Source organism: Temnothorax nylanderi, unplaced genomic scaffold, assembly GCF_030848795.1.
Source record: "Temnothorax nylanderi isolate EJ_2023f unplaced genomic scaffold, tnyl_v1.0 TNYL_tig0255_pilon, whole genome shotgun sequence".
NCBI lineage: Eukaryota > Metazoa > Arthropoda > Insecta > Hymenoptera > Formicidae > Temnothorax > Temnothorax nylanderi.
Genome location: NW_027249317.1, coordinates 114,154 through 135,722, shown reverse-complemented (window position 1 = coordinate 135,722; position 21,569 = coordinate 114,154). Strand labels below are relative to the sequence as shown.

The window sequence follows — 21,569 nt, the reverse complement described above, 5'->3', positions numbered from 1 at the left end:
AATATTTGACAGAATTAAAAATTCTTCTCCAGAATTGCAGTACATACATTAATGATTCAGGGGAACTCCGATTTTATATAGAAAACGAGAAAAAATTACGGAAGTACAGATTTCCTTATCTACTTTTATCCCAATATGGCGTCTCGAGTACCGGCGAGCTGTCAGCTCGTCACAAGATGTATTTCATATAAGAGATATACCATTGGTATGAACGCGAAAACAAGTTCCCCTGAATTGCACAACAATAAAAACATCGATAAACCCCCCAAATCAAGATTTGGAAGCGTAATATAAAAGTATAATGTCGATGTGTATCGTGCGTATGTGTGCGTGCAATGTAGCGTGCTATCCTTGTCTATATCTTTGTCTATACAAGGACAGATATAGTCGGTGAGCACTTCTTTATCGACGCTGATCGAGTTCGCCTGCGGCTCCAGCATCCCCTTAATAATATAATTTTTAAAATAAACAATTTACCTGAGACTAATTATTCATTATTTAAAAAATTAATTATTTTCCACTAATTATTAATTTTCAAATTAGTAATATATATTTTTGACAAGCTATTAATTATTTTAATAATAAAGAATTTATTTCTACTAATTACCAATTTGTAAAAGAAATTATTTCATTTTCGCCTAAATATTAATTTTCACGTAACTAGTTCTCTGACAAATTACCAATCTTTTAAGTAATGGGTAATTCACTTTTGCCTAAATATTAATTTTTATATAATTAGTAATTTTTATGACTAATTACTAATTTGCTAATTCAATAAAAATTTAATTTGTTGTTATTGCTAATTAGTGAATAAATAAAAAATAAAAAATGGAAATTTTTTGCCGATCTCTGCTTAGCACTACAAAATGCATAATATCAATACAAAATTACCTTTTTCAAAAAAAGGTAAAAAAGGCGCCAAGTACATGCAATGTATTTTGTAAATCTAAAAATCCAACCTAAGTGGTAGTAGCTTTATAAAAAAAAGATAAATACGTTTATTGGCTCCCCTCAGGGTTGCAAGGCGTTTTGTAGGGACGTTCCCAACCCTTTATTCAATTCTCATCCAATACTACCCTTCTCCTCTCACTTAACCTTTTGGACCAACGGCTTAATGTCTCTTTCCGAAAGACGGAGCCCAGTTTGTTCCGCACAAGAGCCTATCTTGCACGGAGGGCGCAGCTTTCGGAAAAAACTTTCCATGTCTACATGGCTCTAGTGGACTCGAACCTGGTTCCTCAGATTACGAGTCTGGCGCTCTACCACTAGACCACACTGCCGCCTAGTTTGGTAGTAGCTTTATTTCTCCTTAACAAAATCATATCACAAAATTGCGTTACCTAACTCAACCTAAGTGATATGTTATTTCAAAAAAGTGTCCAAGTAGAAACTTGCACACTTAAAAACTATGAGGAAGCAATGTGCAAGTTTCTACTTGCACACTTTTTTTTATTGTGATTAGCTTTATTGCGACTAATATCTGTTATACTAATATCTGTTATACTAATATCTGTTATACTATTACAAAAATTAAATAATTAATGTTTTTACTAAAATGATCCCTACTATCCAATCCAATGGCGCAACAGTCTGAATCGGACTTAGGCCTCCCCCAAAGTCATGTGCTTATGGTGCGCATGTAGGTTGTACATAAGCACATGGGACCTACAGTTTAAACGCTGGATCCGAACGGCAAGGTAGAGGGAGTTTCTGGGCAAGGGCCCGGGGACAGGGGAAACTAACCTGTCTCACGACGGTCTAATACCGTCCTCGCGCGACTGGACGGGCCGCGTACCACCCCGAATTCCCAGTAAGCGCGAGTCATAAGCTCGCGTTGATTACGTCCCTGCCCTTTGTACACACCGCCCGTCGCTACTACCGATTGAATGATTTAGTGAGGTCTTCGGACTGGTGCGCGGCAATGCGTCGGCATTGCCGATGTTGCCGGGAAGATGACCAAACTTGATCATTTAGAGGAAGTAAAAGTCGTAACAAGGGCTGCCACTCCGTCGAGGAGGAGAGACAAGCGATACAATTTTATTTATTTTGGTTCTACCAGGACTGGATTCGAACCTGAGATCTTTGGTTTAGCAGACCAGTGCGCTGTCTGCTACGCTACGCTTGCTCTCATGATCCTTACTAATTGTGGATATTTCTTATTTCCATTTTGTTCAATCGGTTAGTTAATTCTTCCAGGGAAGTAATGTGCAAGTTTCTAATTTGCACACTCTTAAATTATTTTTTCTAATTCTGTATCGCGTTGTATTTTGGCATTCAAGTAAGGTAGTACAATCCTTTTATTTACTCTCATTTTGATAAAAATTTATACATTTTTTTTTATTTTATGGAAGTTTTAATTTTTCCACAGTATAAATGCCTGTGGATTTTCTAATTTCCGCAAATTTTGAGATATTGGGCCATTTTTTTGTTTTTTGTTAGAGATGGACTTTTTTAAATATGTGAATATGTAATATTAAAAAAAAAGAAAAATATGATGTTCTACTACAAGCAGAGAAACGCATTCCTGGTAATAAACCTTAAGGCTTTGAAGAAGCAACATCTGACGATCAGCAACGCAGTACAGATGCTGAACATAATTTTCAGTTTGCAACTTCTTGCTACTATAACTATGATTTTCTCTTAAATCATTTTTGGACTGTATTTCTGTATGCAGTGGTATTATGGATTGTTCACGAATTTGCATAAACTGTTTGGTATAATATTCTCAATAACTATAGCGTATTACTTTACAAAAATGGTGTTACTTGTATGGGTTTGCGAGACTGCCAAGAATCAGGCTGAAGAGATCCGTACTACGATTCACGATGTACTTAACAGCAACAAAGATAAACAAATAATGTTATGAGAAAGCAATGTGCAAGTTTCTACTTGCTCACTTAAAAATTATGGGGAAGCAATGTGCAAGTTTCTACCTGCACACTTAAAAGCTATGAGGAAGGAATGTGCAAGTTTCTACTTGCACACTTAAAAACTATGAAGAAGCAATGTGCAAGTTTCTACTTGCACACTTAAAAGCTATAACTATGATATTAACCATTTTTACTAATTCTATTATATTATTCAGTCTTTTCTACCCCTATTTCATATATAATTTTTTAAAATTTGGTTAATCAGTTCTTGAGTTACAGAAATTTCAGTAAACTTGGTTGGTTTTTTTAACAGAAATCGGTAACCCCTTTATTATTAACAATTTTTATTAATTCTATTATATTCTTCAGTCTTTTCTACCCCTATTTCATATATAATTCGTTAAGATTTGGTTGATTAGTTCTGGAGTTATAGAAATTTCGGTAAATTTGGCACATACACACATACACACATACACACATACATATTGTACATACATACGGACATTTTTTTTAATGCAATATTTCGACGTTTTAGAACACTCTGAACATATTGACATCAAAAACTCAAAAAACAATCTTTTCTTTGGTTTCTTCTACCCCTATTTTATATATAATTCTTTTAAATTTGGTTGATTAGAGCCAACTTTATACGCAATCAAAGGTTCATATACGAATTTACGAAAACAAAGCTTCGTCTATGAGGAAGCAAAAATATATGAAATTTTTAAATTGCGCCAATTACAAAGAGAATATATACATATATTGCTTTGAAAAATATTTGTTGTGCAACTACTTAAAAAAAAATAAAACTCAAGTGGTACGTATCTTTGTATACTCATTCAAGTGTTTTCCCATTCTAATCCAAGCTTTAATTCTTTTTAACAAAATTATAATATTACAAAGAATCATTTATTTTTATTTTTTTTTATTTAATGATAATGATTCCCTTCTCGGGATACATGGTTTAACTTTTACTTATTTCTATACATATTTACAAAGGATATCTCTACATTTCTTCGTGTTTTTCTTCATTCTTCATCCTGCTTATCTTTCTTTCGTCCTCTCTGTAATTCTCTCTCACTCCTCATTCTGATGATTTTCAGCATCCATTCCACTCCTTCTCCCCCTTCTGACATTATTACTGCTTCCGGTAAGCCCATTGCCTGGGTTTCTATGCATTCCGTCAGAATATGGTTCCAGGTTTCCTCTTTCTCTCCACATAATCTACATTCTCTCTTACTGTCCTCCTCCCAGTATTTATTTCCTCTCTATTCGTTGCAACATCTGAATCTGGCTAGAGTCTTCAGTCGTTTTCCTTTTCCTTTCTGTCCCAAGTATTTCACTCTTCCTACTTCTTTCCACCTTTTGTATTCTTTCGCTAAAACTGACTTTTCTATTTTATTTCTCCTTTCTTCCAGCTGCTTTTCTTTATACTTTTCCATCCATTCTTCTACTGTATTTATTCTTTTGTTTTCCTTAACTTCTCTTTCCCAACGGCTCGTTCCTCCTACATCATACAGTTCTTTCATTGTTTTGCCCCAGTTTGTACTTTCCCATTCTATCTTATCCATTTCTCTTCTGCACTCTTTTAGTATCACGTTTTCTGACTCGTTCTTTATTCTGTCTTGATATCTTATTGCTCTCCCTCCTGCTTCTAGGCTTATCTTCTCTATTGTTGCCTCCTCTCTGACTATGTATCCTGAAGTACACCTGTCCAATCCTAGGATCCATCTTATGTACCTTTCCTGTAACGCTTCGACTTCTTTCCATTCTCTCCATCCCCATACTTCTACTCCATACAACATGATGCTTTTCACCATAACATTGAACATCATAATTCTTCTGTCAAAGTCTCCTCCAAATTTCCTCTCTCCTATTCCCCATATCTGTGCCATGGCTGCTGCCGCTCTTTTTACTACGTCCTTTATATGTGCATCGTCCTTGTTATTCTTCTTAAACGTGAAAAACCCAGATATTTATATTCTCTTACTTCTTCTAATTCTTCATTCTTCCATTTCCATTTTCTTTCTTTGCTTCTTTCCTTTTTGCAGAAAACTAGTATCTTAGACTCACCCGCATTTAGGGTGAGTCTCTTTCCTTCGAGATATTTTTCCAGGCTTTTCAACATTTTTTTTATATCCTCCTCAGACTCCGCCAACATTGCCAGGTCGTCTGCATATGCAAGTGTTAATATTTTTATTCTGCCGATTACAACTCCTCCGACTTGTCTTTTCTTCAAGAATTCCTCCACATCTGCCAAATATATTATAAAGAGTAATGGGCTTAGGGGGCAGCCTTGTCTTAGTCCCCTCTCTGTCCAGAATCTTTCTGTTACTTTGTCTCCTGATATCACTCTAGCCGTAGTCTCTTTATATATTTCTTTTGTTCTTTCTATTAGTCTTTCACTAATACCTTGTTTTTTCATATTCTTCCATAGCAATTCTCTATCTACCTTGTCGAAGGCCGCCTTTACATCTGCAAAAAATACGTATAGCTTTCCCTTCTTTTTTGCTAACACCTTCTCTGCTGCTGTTTTCAATGCATGTATGTTATCTATGCAGCTTCTTCCTTTCCTGAATCTTGCTTGTGTTTCCGGTAATATTTTAAGCCGGTTTGCTTCCTCTCTTAACCTTCCTTCCAGAATTATCGCGTATATTTTGTATGCTGTGTCCAGAAGTGAGATCCCTCGATAATTTCCTGTTTCCTTTTTGCTGCCCTTTTTATGTATTGGATATATTCTTCCCTCTTTCCATCCACTTGGTATCTCTCCTCCTTGCCATATTTTTTGTAAAATTTCTCTTAGTTTTCTCTTCGTTTCCTTGTTCGCATGTAGCCAAGCTTCATTTTTTATACCGTCTTCTCCCGCTGCTTTCTTCTTCTTTAATCTTGCTATTGCTCTGTCTACCTCCTCCTCCGTTATACCATCAGTACTTTCCTCTATACTTCTTTCTAATACTCCTTCTTGCTGCTCTTTTGGTGCTTTGTTTTCCTCTCTTGTATCTCTTCCTTCTAGTAATTCCATAAAGTGTCTCTTCCATTGCTCTTCTCCAATGCTGTTATCCGGCTTCTCTCTTCCTCCTCTCTCCTTCTTTATGTACTTCCAAATTTCCGTTTCATTGGTTATTTCCATTATCTTTTTCTGCTCTCTTTCTCTTTCTTCTTTCTTTTTCGTTTCGCAGAGTTTGTTGTGTCTTTGTTTTTCTTCTATGTATTCTGTTCTCTCTATGTTTCCCTTTTTCATTTGTCTGAGTGATCGATTCAGTTTCGTTTTGCTGATTCTGCAGTCCTTGTCCCACCAAGGTTTCTTTCCATATTTTGCGTTTTGTTCTTGACCTTCTTTTTGTTTATTGCTTTTCGGATTTCTTCTGCTAATTTTTCCCATTCTTCTTGGATTTCTTCTTTTTCTGTTTTCCTCCTCTCGAGATTTTCTTTGTATATTCTTATTCCCTCTTCTAACCAATCTTCTATCTCTATCTCTTTTACTTCTTCTTTATTTCTTATCTCCTCTGTTGTCGCCTTCAATTCTATCTCTAATGGCTGGTGATCTGATTCTGTCCTCTCTCCTATCCTGAAGTTTTTTATTTCTTCCCATGTTTCCGCATTGCAAATTGCATAGTCTATTACTGAACTTCCTTTTGCTCCTGTGAATGTCCATTCCCCCTGATCATCGCCTTCCTTGTTTCCGTTTAGCAAACCTAGTCCCATCTTCTCTATTTTTTCCAACAGGTCGATTCCTTGTCTGTTCATTATTTTATCCTTCGAGTACCCCTTGCTTCCTTCGTCTTCTCCATCCCATACTAACTCTCCTTTCTCTGCTGTTCTAGCGTTGAAGTCTCCTCCAACTATCATTTTTTTTCCAACCTTCTTCTTCAATTTTTTCTTCCAGTTTCTCTAGTATTTTCCTCTTGCCTTCTTTATTGTAGATTGAGATGATTTTCCACTTTTCTCCGTTAATTACTACGCTGTAACTAATTATTCCTTGTGTTTCTTTTTGTACCTCTTCCAACCTGATGGTTTTCTTCACACCTGTTATACCTCCTGCTCCTCTGCCCTTCTTCTTGTCTCTTACTGCGTACTGTGTTTCCCAGTTGTATTCTTTTGGCATCCGGGCTTCCATTTTCTTCCATCCTTTCTCTTCTATTCACGTTTCCGTGAGGTTGACTATATCGAATTCTCGTACGTAATCCCAAAATTCTTCGTTTTTTTGCAATTTCTGCCGTATTCCAAAACATTACCTTAATCTCTTTTTGTTTTTCCTTACTGTCTTCGCATTCACTTATATTGTGCCGGGCCGTTATTGTTTTATCCTGTGCTTTTACTCGTTCTGTTTAGGGTTTGAAGGGCTTTGCCTGTTCTGAAAAAACTCTCTCAGTCCTTTCTCTTCCCTCCATATGAAGGTCTTTTCGTTGACCATTAGTTTCCTGTAGCCTATCTTCACTTGGTCTCCTCGCTCTCTCTTCACTTTCGCAATTTCTACTATCTCTTTTTGCACATCTCTTTCCTTTTTTGTTAAATCGTTGTCAATGTACAGTTTCTTACCTTTCAGCTTACTTTTCTTTGCCAGTACTTCTTTTTTCTGTTGCCAGCTTTTTAGTTTCGCTATAAGCATTCTTCCTCGCTGCTCTCTTCTTATCCAGTACGCGTCCTCCACGTCCACCTCTACCTGCAGTTCGTGTCTCATTATATGCTCTATCGTTCCCTTGTGTGAACTTTCTCTCGGTAAATCTTCTCCTTTCAGAATAATGAAGTTCCTTCTTTCTCTTCTCTCTCTTGCCTCCTCCTTCTCTTCCAGTTGCTTCATTCTTGTCATTTTCGTCTCTATTTGTTCTTCTTTGGTCTCCAGTTCCTTCAGTCTGCTTTCCATTATCCCCTTTTATCTCTCCCACTCCTCTTGTTTCTTTTTCCATTCTTCTCTTAAGTCTTGTAATTCTAGTCTTATTGCCTTATTTTCTTTTTTAATCTCTTCTGTATCTTTCTTAATTGTTAGTATAATTTCCGTTAGTTTATCTAGTTTGTCCATGTCTAGTCCTTCTTCGTTTTCTAAACTCTTCTCCTCTTGCGTTCTTTCTGCTACTGTTGCTTTTTCTGTTCTCTTAGTTGGAGGTGATCTGCTCACCGCCCTCGTTTTTTGAAACTTTTCAAGAAGTTCCTTCTCTGCTCTTATCCTATCTTCTTCCCTCTTCCTCTTAAACGAGTCAACTATCGATTCGACACTGTTAGCCCTTTGCCTTCCGAGATGCTCTGCGTGGGTCGGTCTCCCTTTTCTTTTTGGCTCCTTTTGCCTTTCCGGGCCTTCTCTTGTTTTGTTCATTAATGGTTCCCTGTCTCTCCTCCTATCCAATAGTGATTTTCGTTGGTGACTCTTTTCTTTTTGTTTTTGACCACTAGGTGGCTCCCCTCTCTCTGGTCGCCTTTCGGTCGTAGATTGAGTCTCTCGCCTCTCTATGTCAGTAGTACCACCGGGTCATTAATCGCTTTTTGATGGTTTTGCGAACCCGGCAGCTGGTATCTTGGCGAACTCTGTCCAGATAGCCAAGCGTGATATAGCATATTGAGCAAACTAATGCATTGCATGTGTTTTCACATATTTGCTGTAAATTTGCTGACATCGAAGTAGAACACGTTACAAATACAGCTACATGACTGCTTATATATGCAATCAGTTGACGCAATTTCAAGAGCAAACGGTCCGCAATATTGGTACGTTATGTTGTCTGCAACATGTCAGCAACATGACAGCAATGAATGATTCATCGTTCCATCTTGAGCATCATGATGCAAACGTGACGGCAACAACACATATATAATGATTTCCATCCGTTATTGTGTATATGTCGTCAAGCTATGAAGTTTTTTAATTGTATCTCGTTACTAACGAAGTGTTGACAATATGAAATTGTCACAAATCCCTCACAAATTGATGCTGTCACGTAGCAATCAATTTGCTGTTAATAGAAATATTATTCATATGAGTTCAACCCGACAAGCATAATGCTGTCTCACCTTGTCCCGAGTTTGTCAAAATTAGTTGCATTAACGACAAGCTGCTTGTTGGCAACATGGCAGCAAACTCTCTGCATTTGGCTATCTGGGTGGTTCACTTTCCCTTTTGTTTTCTAACCTCCAAAATTATCGCAGCAACCTGGAATCCTTAAAATCGTCTCCCCTGCGGCTCCTGCACTGCCTCCTTATATTTGCGAATAAACTTGCAATTCTGCGCATGCAAAATACCTGTAACAGAATCGCCCTAGGGCGATGAAACGGCAGATAAATCCGGAAATAAGCTGGCGCGCTTGACAGACGTGCTTCTGTTTACTTACTCCAATACGACCTCTCTACAAAGAATCATTTTAATCACAAAGAATTAAAGAGATAACAGTACAAAATAAAAATATTTAATTAAAATAAAATAAATAACTTTTTCTTGTAAAAAAAACTTGGCGCTACTTTTTTACTCGCGCCGCATACTTCCCTAAATTATGTTCATTGCTTTTTTATTCAATCAAAAATTTGGTACTTTATTAAATTCAATCAAAATTTTAGTACTTTATTAAATTTCGAGGTCTAGCAGCGTTAAGTTTTTTTACTAGAAAATTTTTTTTTTATTTTTCTGGTCCGTCTGCAAATTCAAACCGTCTCTTTGTCTTTTGATATAAATCATTTCGGATATTAAACGTTTGTTTTGTTGCGGCCCCAAATTATTATTAAGTAATATGATTAAAAAATATTATTATTTAAAGATATGTATTAAATAGAGTATTATAATGATGTATTAAACGCGACCGTGAATGTGTCCGCAAGAGTTACGACAGATAAAGCGGCACGATCAGCAACATACGACTAGCGACCGTAATATAAGTCGATAAGCAATTTATGTAAAGCGCAAATACCATAGATGTCGGAAAGCGATAATCCACCTGCGGAACTAAATCAATCGTGGCTAATAGCGAGACGTCACGACGAGCGCGTAGAAATAGCCCGTTAAGTCCCGTTCAAACGACCGAAGAAGTCGTAAGCGACAATCGCGAAACCGTGCGTAGAAATTTAGACGCGTACTACTCAAGCGAAAGCGAATCAGAACCGGAATTACATCCTAACATCGTAGGAACGCGAATTTCAATTCGACGATTTAGACGCGAGTTTAATAGGACATAATAACTGCCCCGAGGAAAATAGACTCCACCCCTCACACGCGTACGCACAATCAGAAGTCGTAGACAGTACGACCAGTAGAATATCGCAAAGACGAGAGTTCTCATTGACATCGTATGATAGCAGCATATTCAATCCGCAAGAATATTACTCAGCATCAAGAAACGTAAACGTAATCAAGATGGCGGAAGCACAAATTAACAACCGCGACGCGAACAATGAAGATGCACCGGTAACCCCTGAGGAAATAGACGAAGAAATAAACCGTCTTAATAGAGTGCTATCTCAAAGGAGAACCCCGGCGAATAACCGTAACCGAATGCCCGACCAGGCCGGATTACAGCCGGACGATAGAGATTCCATTTTTAACGAAATATTACATGGAATCCGCAATTTACAAAATCGCGTAAATCATTTAGAAACGGCGAATCCTGAACGCCGCGAATTTCACGCGAGACGCGAACAAAGTGACCTCCCGTTCGAAGTTACGTACGGACGAACGTCGTACGATGTTCGGAATCAAGCGGAACGCGCTATCGGATATCTACGTCTAAAAGAGGCAAGAGACATGATACCAGAGTTCGACGGAACCTCGAGTAAACTACAAGAATTTTTTAGCGCCGCGTCATACGCAATAAAAAACATAAACCCAATAGAAGAAGGAACATTACTAGAAGCAGTGTTATGTACAAAATTAAAAGAAAGAGCAATGATAGATTTCCAAACGCGAGAGATACAAGATTTCGCACAGTTGAAGAAAGAGTTAGAAGTTTGTTATCTTACAAGTTTGTTAGCCGAAAAAGCACAACACACTTGCAATTAGAATTCAATACACTCAAGCAAAAATCCAGAGAAAGCGCAAGAGCATTCGGATTAAGAGCAGATAAATTAGCTATGGAATTATACGATTCCATGATAGAAGGAAGAAATCACACCATAGAAAGCAAGCGTACTATATTAGAAACGATTCAACAACAGGCATTACAGAATTTCCAATTAGGATTGAGAGACGAGATCAAGTTACTCGTCCGAGCTCAGCATTTTGCAACCTTGCAAGAAGCGATTGCCGGAGCGAGCGCGGAAGAGAAGGTAAACGGACCGAGTGGAAATCCGCCGCGTTCCAAAAGTACTTATGCGTACTCGCCGCAACCGCGTGATAACCGATCGATAATCCAATGTCAAAAATGCGGAAAATACGGACATCACGGAAGAGAATGTCGTACAAGCAGATACGCGAACCGTTTTTCTTTGCCGAAACCGGATAAGACTCCCCGCGTAAATGCGATAGATAAATTTTGCAAATATTGTAAGAAAACAGGACACATACGCGAAGAATGTTGGCTATTAAATGGTCGACCAAATAAAGAGAGATCAAATCACGATAAGTCTAATAATTTTCGAGGACAAAATAAAAATTATCATTCGAAAACAAATGGTCCAAGAAAAAAGAATAGTAATTCCGCACCGAATAGCGATGAGGAAGACAAAGAGGAAAAAAGCAGCGCCGACCTGCTATAGAGTATCAAGTGTCACACATGACGAATAAGCCGCGAAAGCATGCAGGGCTGGAACTAATTACTCTGCCAATGCGAGAAGCGAAGCGCGAAAAAATGAATTTGCTGTTCGATACAGGAGCGGCCGTATCTATAATTAAAGTAAAGCATCTGAAAGGCGAAACATTAATAGAAGAGGATAAAATGGCTATTACAGGAGTAACAGGACATAATGCTCACACCATTGGAAAAATTAGAGCTACTATTGATTTAAAAGATAGAAAAATCAAGCACACGATGTATGTAGTTAAGGATGATTTCCCGATTGAATATGACAGGATACTAGTGTAAGCGCCGAATTGCGGTAGATATAAGTGTAAGCGCCGAATTGGGATAGACGTACGGTAGGCGCCGATTTGTAATGTATATGGCTCCACCTGCCGAATTAGGCTGACGCGACGGGATCCGATTGGGGGCAGTGAGAGAGAATACTCCGAACGGTCTGCCTGCGATCCGAGGGACTGAGATCGGGCTGCCGGTATTAATTAATATAAGTACTCGCGAGGGACTGCCGAGTCGGATCGTGTTGAGACGTAGGTGTAAGCGAAATATACGAGACATTTGTGAAACGGAGCAAAGCGGTAAAACTGTGTAAATCGAGTGAATAAAGTTAAGATAATAAATGGAGCAAGTGATATCCGTATATGCTGTCTGATTTATTAACAATTGCCTACAGTTTATCAGAAGTGGGATGAATCGGCGTGGCTAAAAGACATATAACTAAGTTTTCGGACTAATACGTGTCGGAGCTGGTACCGAGATCGGTCGTCTAAGAAGGTGCTAGAACCGGAGGTGCGTTCACGGTGAGGAATGTTCTCGAACTTTCGGAGTCGATGAGTCAGCATAAGTGCGAGTAACCGAAATTCGGAGTGCCACCTGCGGGATTAATTGATAGCTTGGTGTTCCCGACCCGCAAAGTGTTTCGATCCTGGATACGATAATCGGTGATCAAGGATCTCTTGATTATCGACGTCAATAAGATGAACCGGGAAACGCTAGAGGCGTTATCGATCAATGATCTGCGGGCACATGCAGCGCGCTTAAAGCTCGACACGAAGGGATCGCGTACAAACATTTTCGATACCGTTGTGAATCATTACGAACGAATAGGATGGCCAGAGGCAAACTCCGAAGGTCTTTCGAAAGAAGGAAATGACATGCCCCTCCTACTCCCGAATAACGAATCGATCATAGAAAGATATGGGATGACAGAAGAACAATCAACTATCGCGGCTCCTTTTTCCGGAGCAGGGATTCCTGGGAATCGTGCGAACGCTAATGCGATCCCGAACATAGAACAGATAGTGGAAATAGTAATGCGAGCTGTGCGGCAGTCATCTCCGTCCCCACCGGTGAGCGTGACCCGCCGGGATACCGATGACGCGAGCGTGTTGACGCGAAACGGAAATGGAGCGTCAAATATATGGCAAAACGTGAAGTGCGCTGAGAAATTGATCCCGACCTTCTCGGGTAAGGAAGACGAAAATGTACTGAGATGGCTGGAGAGAATCGTCAATATCGCGCGGACATACCGATTTAGCGATGAGGTTTTGTTACTTGCTTCCGTGAGTCAATTAAAAGAGCGCGCTTCGAGTTGGTACAATCGACAGCCGCTCGAATCAGTGTCGACCTGGGAAGAATTCAAGTTCCAACTAAGGCGGTATTTCGAGCGAAAAGAGTCCTATGCCGCAACGTTGGCGCGAATTAGCGCTCGAGTATGGAGATCTCACGTCGAAAAGTTCATTGATTATGCTGAGGCAAAGTTGAATCTCATGCAGTTGTTATCGCTGTCAGAGAAAGAAAAAATTGAGCTCTTGGCTGACGATGTAAAGGATTTCGGCGTGCGGAGACTCGTATTGAATACGTGGATCGATAACGTTCCTGATTTCATCGATCACGTGCGCCGAGTTACAGAGGACAACGTTATCGTGAAGAGAGGGGAGCCGCCCAAATACCCTGCCAGGAGGACTGACGGTCAGGGTACATCGTCGGAAATAAGATGTTTCACTTGCAAGAAGCCCGGTCATTTGTCAAAGGATTGTCGATTCGCCATGGCAACATGTTTCAGGTGTGGACAGACAGGGCACATGAGCAATAATTGCCCGAAGAGAGAGGGCAGCCGAGCAGCCACGTTAAATCACTTGGAGGAGGAACGAGCGGCGCACCTGTCTACTTTGTCATCGACGACTCCGTCGCAGCCGAGCGGGGACGTCTTGCAGATCGGGGTGGAATCCGGAGCAAGGCCATGTATTGTAATTCGTAGAGCATGTAACGATAGAATAACCATTCGCGCGTTGATTGATACGGGTAGTCCAGTTAATTTAATTAAAAAATCGGTATATGAAAAATTATTTGGTAATCGCGAGTTGCTCAGGGTTAAAAAAGAAAGTGATTATAAGGGAATCAACGAGTCGCCCATATCGATTTTTGGTAAAATATACGATCAGATTACGCTTGATAGCATAAAGAATACATGGTTCGACATTACTCTTTTAGTAGTTGACGACAAAACGATGGGCTACGACGTTATTATCGGGCGAGAGTTTATTAATAATTCTGGTCTAAAATTAACATATCATAAAGACAGCTTCGCATTTGAACTTGTTGACGACCTTGAGCAGTTCGCGCAGGATCTGTTGTCCATAAACATAGTGGAAGATAGAGAACCCCGCGACGTTATTGTTGAAAGTTTAGATAAAGAACCGAGTCTGAGCGATCAACGCGATTTATTGGAGGTTTTTGCGGAGGTAGATAGTATGAAAATCGATAGAATAGAAACTGATGATAAAATCCAAGTACATTTAAAAGATCATTCGTTATTTAGATATGCTCCAAGACGCATGTACGTCAACGAAAAAAATGAACTCCAAAAAAGCGTGGACGATTTATTAGAGCGTGGTATAATTAAAACCAGTATCTCACCTTATTGTTCACGCGTGGTATTAGTGACTCGTAGAAACGGAAAAAAACGAATGTGCGTAGATTTAAGACCATTAAACCAAAGGATATTTCAACAAAAATATCCATTCCCCAGCGTACAAGACCAAATTGATGGCTTAGAAGGTAAACGAGTTTTCACAAAATTGGATTTAAAGGGTGGTTTTCATCAATTTGATATCCATCCAGATCACACTAAATATTTATATATTGATGATATCTTAATACCGACGGTCACGGTTGCGGAAAATTTAAAGAAGGTATTGATTTGCTTGAAACAAGTCGGTTTAGAATTAAATTTGGAAAAGTGTACGTTCCTCAAAAAGGAAACCGAGTATCTGGGATATTTGATTACGGCGGATGGAGTCACCATGTGTAAACGACACGTGCAGGCTATCGTCGACTACCCTCAGCCTAGAAACGTAAAGCAGTTGCAAGGCTTTTTGCAGGCGCTGCTTAAAAAAGATGTAACATTCGAGTTTGACGAGCAATGCATACAAGCGTTTCGGCGTCTTAAGGAAAAGTTGGTGACGTCGCCCGTATTATGTATATATAGTCCCTCGGCGGAAACAGAGCTGCATACGGATGCTAGTAGCCACGGTTTCAGTGCGATTTTGCTGCAAAAACAGCCTAATGGCCGTCTGGGCCCGATAGCGTATTTCAGTCGTGCTACCACGGACGTCGAAAAGAATTACCACGGCTATGAACTGGAAACATTAGCCGTCGAGCGTTTCCACGTGTATTTGCAAGGTGTTAACTTCCGAGTCGTGACCGATTGTAATTCGTTGGTGTTAGCTATGAAGAAGATCAATATAAATCCGAGGATAGCGCGGTGGAGTTTAACTCTACAAAATTATAAGTTCGAGTTAAGACACAGGGCATCGAATAAAATGGCGCACGTAGATTGCCTGAGTCGTTTTGTCGCAAATGTAAATGTAATCTCGATGGAGGACGAATTAATGTACAAACAGTTGGCTGACCCTAACATCAAAGAAATGGCGGAAGAACTGAAAACCAGGGAGCATAAGTACTTCGTGTTGATGGAAGGCTTGGTTTTTCGTAAGAATGTAGATACGAACTTATTCGTTGTTCCTGAAAATATGATTAATAATGTCATACGCATCTATCACGATGAAATGGGACATGTCGGTATAGATAAAACGATACACGGCCTTATGGATCACTATTGGTTTCCATGTCTTAAATTGCGTGTTAAACAATATATCGTAAACTGCGTTAAGTGTTTAAGTTTTTCGTTGACTGGGGAGAATTTCGCTCAGTTTCTACGCGAAAGAAAGATTAAACACGTCATGGTAGCAGTTGCGTCCCCGTGGGCAAACGGGCAGGTTGAAAGAGTCAATCGTTTTTTAAAATCGACATTAGCGAAAGTGTGCGAAAAGCCAGCCGACTGGAAAAGCGAGCTAGGAGCTGTACAATTTGTCATCAACAATACGTTCCATAGATCAATCGATACTACACCGAGCAAATTATTGTTAGGGTACGATCAGCGTCGGAAATCTGACAACGAGCTGAGAGAACTGATCGATAAATTAACGCAGGTAGACGTAAATATTGAGCGAGAAAGAGCGGAGCTGCGAGACTCTGCACAAATTGCGAACCGAGCCGTGCAAGAGTACAACAAAGTGCAATACGATAGGAGACATAAAAAGCCGACGCGGTATAAAGAGGGAGATTTTGTTCTCGTTAGAGTTTTGCAGCATAAACCGGGCGTAAATCAGAAATTACTACCGAAGTATAAAGGTCCGTATCAAATTAGGGCAGTTCTGAAGAAAAATAGATTCGTAGTGACGGACATACCGGGGTATAATCTCACATCAAAATCAATGAATACAATTCTTTCGTCGGACAAAATAAAGCCGTGGATAAAGATGAACGAAACGGGTGTTAATCCTGAGAATGTAAGCGATGACTAGGAGTAAATAAATTGTAATATAATTGACAAATATAGGGAAACAGATAACATGACGAGTATCTCCCAGACATGTATGAACGTAATTATTAATTAAATTATTGGACGTAGTTCGAGGACGAACTAAAAGGTCAGAATGACCGAAGCTGTAAGCGCCGAATTGCGGTAGATATAAGTGTAAGCGCCGAATTGGGATAGACGTACGGTAGGCGCCGATTTGTAATGTATATGGCTCCACCTGCCGAATTAGGCTGACGCGACGGGATCCGATTGGGGGCAGTGAGAGAGAATACTCCGAACGGTCTGCCTGCGATCCGAGGGACTGAGATCGGGCTGCCGGTATTAATTAATATAAGTACTCGCGAGGGACTGCCGAGTCGGATCGTGTTGAGACGTAGGTGTAAGCGGAATATACGAGACATTTGTGAAACGGAGCAAAGCGGTAAAACTGTGTAAATCGAGTGAATAAAGTTGAGATAATAAATGGAGCAAGTGATATCCGTATATGCTGTCTGATTTATTAACAATTGCCTACACTAGGGATAGATTTCATAAAAAAGCATCAAGCGTCATATAGCTATGAATCGAACTCAATACGAATAGGTCATAGTACATTAAAATTATATCCGTACAAGAAAATGATTTTGAAACCACGAAGCAAGACGATAATACAAGTCGCGACCAATAAAAATTCATTAGGAATAATACAGGCTGAAGAAACAATGCCAGGAGTATTTATAGCATATTAAATGCAGCAAGCATATTAAATACGACTGAGAAGACGGTCGAAATGCTGATGCCTCAAGTGACATTAGAGGAAATCAGTCAAAAAGAAACAGAAGATATTCAAGTAAATCAAGTAAATGATGCAAAAGAAACAATGCCGCGTAGCGAAAAAATCGCAAAATTGATACGCACACAACATTTAAATAAAGAGGAGAAGAAGACCATTATGGAAATTTCCCGAGATTTCAGCGACGTATTGCATCTGGAAGGAGAACCTCTGACATGCACTGATATCGTCGCGCATATGATTCCAACAAAGGCGGGCAGCGTACCGGTCAACGTCTGACCGTACCGATTGCCAGAAAAACATAAAGAAGAAGTAAATAGGCAAGTAAAAGAGATGTTAAAAAATAAGATTATTAGGCCTAGCACGAGCCCGTGGAATGCGCCGTTGCTAGTTGTGCCGAAGAAAAAAGATGCATCCGGAAAATAAAAATTAAGAGTGGTGATAGATTTTCGGTATGTGAATAATCTAACGATGGGAGATTCTTTCCCACTGCCCAACATAACCGATATTTTAGATCAATTAGGAAATGCGAAATATTTCACCACGCTAGATCTCGCATCGGGATACCGTCAAATTCCGATGGAAGAAGAAGACAAAGAAAAAACTACTTTCTCTACACTGTACGGGCATTACGAACACAACCGAATGCCCTTCGGATTAAAAAATGCACCATCAACATTTCAAAGAGCAATAGTAGCTGTATTAGCAGGATTAGTAGGATTACAATGTCTAGTATATTTAGATGACATAATTGTATATGGAGCAAGTCTACAGGAACACAACAAAAGATTAATCGAAGTATTAAGAAGACTGAGAAAATATAATTTAAAATTACAGCCCGATAAATGCGAATTCCTTCGGAAAGAAGTGACGTATCTCGGACATGTAATAACCGAAAACGGAATTTCACCCGACCCTTCAAAATTAGAAGCAGTAAAAAGCTTCCCGACGCCAGCAAAAGTAAAAAATATTCAGGCTTTCATTAGACTAGCCGGATACTACAGAAGATTTATCAAAGACTTCTCAGCGATTGCCAAGCCACTTACGAAACTAACCAAAAAAGATATCAAATTCGAGTGGGCGGCAGAACAACAAAACGCATTTGAAATACTTAAAGAAAAATTAACTACAGCACCGGTATTAAAATACCCGGATTTCTCTCAAGAATTTATAGTGACTACCGACGCTTCAGATTACGCAATCGGAGCCATACTGTCACAAGAAAAGATAGGTCAAGATCAACCCGTAGCTTATGCGAGCAGAGTACTATCTAAAGCCGAGCAAAATTACAATACTACTGAGAAAGAATTACTAGCGATAGTATGGACGGTGAAACATTTCCGACCATACGTTTATGGAACGAAATTTACAATAGTGACAGACTATAAATCATTAGTTTGGCTATTCAACGTAAAAGATCCCGGATCGCGATTAATGCGATGGAGATTAAAATTAGAAGAATACGATTATAATATTATACATAAGGCCGGTCAAGCGAATAGAAATGCTGAAGCGCTGAATCGACACGTGCCGACAGATATCAATAAGATAGAGAAGGACGAGAACAATGACCAGGACATCGAAAGAAGATACACCGAGGAAGAGAAGCAACGTATACTTTACGAATACCATGATGCACCTGTAGGAGGACATCAGGGAGTGGAACGCACCATAAATCGAATAAGATTGACGCATAATTGGCGAGGATTAACACGAGACGTCGAAGACTATATTGCCAAATGCGAACTATGTCAGAAGAATAAGTTATCGCGAAAAAGTAAAGCACCATTAATAACACAGGACCACAAAAAATTTTTTTTGAAAAGCAACTGAGATCAGAGTAGGTGTTTCTTATAGATTTTGGGTCACTGAATCCGAATTCGTAAACCGTTTTGCTCCATCACGTCTAGATTTTTAGATAATCGAGAAAAATAGCGGAAAATCTGTGAAAATTGAAATAAACATTTAAAGAAAGAGCAAAAGTATAACATCAAAGAAAGAGAAAAAGTATAACATCAAAATGCGGTCGCAGAACTGATTTAAATATATTTTGGTAAGTTAAATAAAGTGCAAAAAAGGAGGATGTTAAAAAAGGGATGAATTTCGCCCAAAAAGGTGTAAGTAAAAGAAATAGTGTTTTTTGTAGATCTTGATCTCCTGAATACGATAAAGCTAATAAAAAGTTCGTGGTGCTTGGGGAACACCTGGAAAATTGAGCATAAACGTGGTGTATTTACAGAAATTCGGATGATATATGCTATATCATAAAATGTACTGGTGAAAGATTTGTTGGGGAGAGAAAAGAGAGAAGAAAGAGTGTTGTGTGTGTGTGTGTGCGCGTGCGTGCGCGCGCGCGCGGGTGCGGGTGTGCGCGTGTGTGCGCGGGTGCGTGTGTGTGTGTGTGTATGTGCGCGGGTGCGTGCATGTGTGTGTGTGCGTGTGTGCGTGCGCGGGTGCGGGTGCGTGTACGTGTGTGTGTGTGTGTATGTATGTGCGCGGGTGCGAGTGCGGGTGTGCGCGTGTGTGCGCGGGTGCGGGTGTATGTGTGCGCGTGCGTGTGTGTGTGTATGTGCGCGGGTGCGGGTGCGGGTGTGCGCGTGTGTGCGCGGGTGCGGGTGTATGTGTGCGCGTGTGTGTGTGCGGGTGCGTGTGTGTGTGCGTGCGTGCGTGTGTGTGTGCGTGTGTGCGGGCGCGGGTGCGTGCGCGGGTGCGGGTGCGGGTGAGGGTGCGGGTGCGGGTGCGGGTGCGGGTGCGGGTGCGGGTGCGGGTGCGGGTGCGGGTGCGGGTGCGGGTGCGGGTGCGGGTGCGGGTGCGGGTACGGGTACGAGTGCGGGTGCGGGTGCGGGTGCGGGTGCGGGTGCGGGTGCGGGTAGCGGGTGCGGGTGCGGGTGCGGGTGCGGGTGCGGGTGCGGGTGCGGGTGCGGGTGAGGGTGCGTGTGCGGGTACGGGTGTGTGCGCGCGTGCGCGTGTGTGCAAGTGTGCACACATCCGCACACACGCGCACACACACGCGCACACCCGCACACACCCGTACCCGCACACGCACCCGCACTCGCGCACGCACACATGCACACACACACGCACACAAAACACTTTTTCTTCCCCCTTTTCCTTCTCCCCAACAAATCTTTCACCAGTACATTTTATAATATAGCATATATCTCATCCGAATTTCTGTAAATACACCACGTTTATGCTCAATTTTCAAGGTGTTTCCCAAGCACCACAAACTTTTTATTAGCTTTATCGTATTCAGGAGATCAAGATCTACAAAAAACACTATTTCTTTTACTTACACCTTTTTGGGCGAAATTCGTCCCTTTTTTAACATCCTCCTTTTTTGCACTTTATTTAACTTACCAAAATATATTTAAATCAGTTCTGCGACCGCATTTTGATGTTATACTTTTTCTCTTTCTTTGATGTTATACTTTTGCTCTTTTTTTAAATGTTTATTTCAATTTTCACAGATTTTCCGCTATTTTTCTCGATTATCTAAAAATCTAGACGTGATGGAGCAAAACGGTTTACGAATTCGGATTCAGTGACCCAAAATCTATAAGAAATTTTTGTGGTCCTGTGTAATTACAGACACCGCGGATAAACCCGTTTGAAAAATGTGCTCTGGATATCGTAGGACCTTTGACAATGACCGAAAACGGAAATAAATATATCCTCACGTTTCAGGATAATTTATCGAAATTCAGTAAAGCGATACCCGTACCTAATCAAGAAGCGAATACGATCGCGAAAGAATTCGTTACAAAAATAATATTTGAATACGGTATTCCAGAAAAAGTTCTGACGGACCGAGGAACGAATTTTCTTAGCGAAATATTTAAAAGTACATGCAAATTATTAAAGATAGAAAAAATTCAAACAACGGCATATCATCCCGAGAGCAATGGAGCGCTAGAACGCTCTCACAGAACACTAGCGGAATACTTGCGACATTACATTAACGCGGACCAGACGGATTGGGACGAATGGACACCATACGCAATGTTCGCCTATAATACGACGCCGCACACGGCGACCGGTTTTACGCCCTTTGATAGTATACGGGCACCGAGCGACACTACCTACGGCACTGTCGCAACCACCGAAACCGACGTATACGTACGATAATTACGCGCAGGAATTAAAAGAAAAATTAAGAGCAACACAACGAGTTGCAAAGGAACATTTGCGAAACAAAAAAACAAAGGCCAAGGAGACGTACGATAGGAAAACGAAAGAAATCAATTTCCGAGTGGGAAACAAAGTTCTGTTGCACGACGAGACGGTGCGCAGAGGAAGATTAAAAAAAATTAGAATCCCCGTGGATAGGACCG

The 21,569-nt window shown here is 40.3% G+C and overlaps 1 protein-coding gene and 2 pseudogenes across 1 annotated transcript in view; 1 reads left to right on the top strand and 2 right to left on the bottom strand.

Moving 5' to 3' along the window:
- Positions 1-21,569, bottom strand: part of Uvop (ultraviolet-sensitive opsin) — a 155,232-nt gene that overhangs the window by 64,779 nt on the left and 68,884 nt on the right. The gene's annotated exons all lie outside the window — the stretch shown is intronic.
- Positions 3,929-8,181, bottom strand: LOC139780004 (uncharacterized; annotated as a pseudogene).
- LOC139780002 (uncharacterized) lies at positions 10,193-12,466 on the top strand (annotated as a pseudogene).